The sequence below is a fragment of the Petaurus breviceps genome, unplaced genomic scaffold, assembly GCF_028583685.1.
Source record: "Petaurus breviceps papuanus isolate PSGF00001 unplaced genomic scaffold, PetGlider_PUasm1.0 38, whole genome shotgun sequence".
Classification (NCBI taxonomy): domain Eukaryota; kingdom Metazoa; phylum Chordata; class Mammalia; order Diprotodontia; family Petauridae; genus Petaurus; species Petaurus breviceps.
Genome location: NW_027186304.1, coordinates 65,466,776 through 65,468,210, shown reverse-complemented (window position 1 = coordinate 65,468,210; position 1,435 = coordinate 65,466,776).

Below are 1,435 nucleotides of genomic sequence, written 5' to 3'. Positions count from 1 at the left end.
CATCATTTCTTATGGCACAGTAGTATTCCCTCACAACCATTCCCCCACTGATGGGAATGCCTGCAATTTCCAGTTCTTTGCCACCATGAAGAGAGCTACTATAAACACCCCATTCACATTCAAAGTTATAATTAGTGTTTATGAAGTTTCCTTCAGCTTATTTTTACTCATTATTTTCTGTCTCAGGCTCTCTTTTCACCCTCTCCCTGTTACCTTATCTTCTCCTCCAACCCTCCTGCTCCCATCCCTTCTACCCCTCCATCTTGGGTAGCCTCTCCACCCTCTCCCCCACCTTTCCAACAACACACCCCTCCAAAAGTCCCTCCACCACACTGTTCTCTAGTTTTCTCATCTATCTACATGTTCAGAAGACTTCTATCAGCTTCCAAATGTACACAGTTTCCTTTTCAACCCAGGTGAGAGTAAGGTTCCAACATTACCAGCCCTCCACCCCACCTGTTTCCTCTGTATTAATTCTTCATTTCACACCCCATTTTTATAATATAATTGCTCCCTTTTACCTTTGCTTACCCAATTTTACTTTTTATAATCACCCCATCATACACAACTGAGCCCCAACGTTTCTTTTAAACTATCTTAGTAATGATGTCAGTTTTAAAAACACTGATTACATTTCATATACATAAGAAGTAAACAGTGTGACTTTAATGAGTACCTTATAAGTTTTTAATGTTTTCCTTATATTTCTTCCAAATATTTTATATTTATTTTTTCCTTGAGCTCTGGTCTTTTTATTACAAATATCTGAAAGTCAGTTCCTCAAATGTCCTTTTTAAAAAAAAAATTAGGATTATATTCAGCTTTGTTGGGTAAGTTATTCTTTTGCTCTTGAAATATAATGTTCAAAGACCTATGGTTTTCTTTTTCTTGGAGGGGGGAAGGCAGGACAAATAGCGTTAAGTGACTTGTCCAAGGTCACATAGTAAGTGTCAAGTTTCCTGATTTGAACTCAGGTCCTCCTGACTCCAGGGCAAGTGCTCTATTTACGGTGCCCTAGCTGCTCCTGTTCTTTTAGAGTAGAAGCTGCTAGGTCTTGTGAAATCATGACCATATTTCTACAATATTCAAATTGTTTTTTTCTTGTTGCTTGCAATATTTTTTCCTTAACTTGGGAGTTTTGAGACTTGGCTATGAAATTCTTTTAAGTATTCTTCTTGGGATCTCTTTCAGGTAGTAAATAATAGATTTCCTCTATTTCTACTTTACCCTCTAGAACTTCAGGGCAATTTTACTTAATAATTTCTTATAATATTGTATACAGATTTATTTTATCATAACTTTCAGGTAATCCAACAATTCTTACATTGTCTCTCCTCGATCTGTTCTCCAGATCAGTTTATCTTCTATTTTTGTCTAGTTTTATTATTTCTTGGTGTCTTATAATGTCATTCAAATTATCTTACCCAATTCTAGT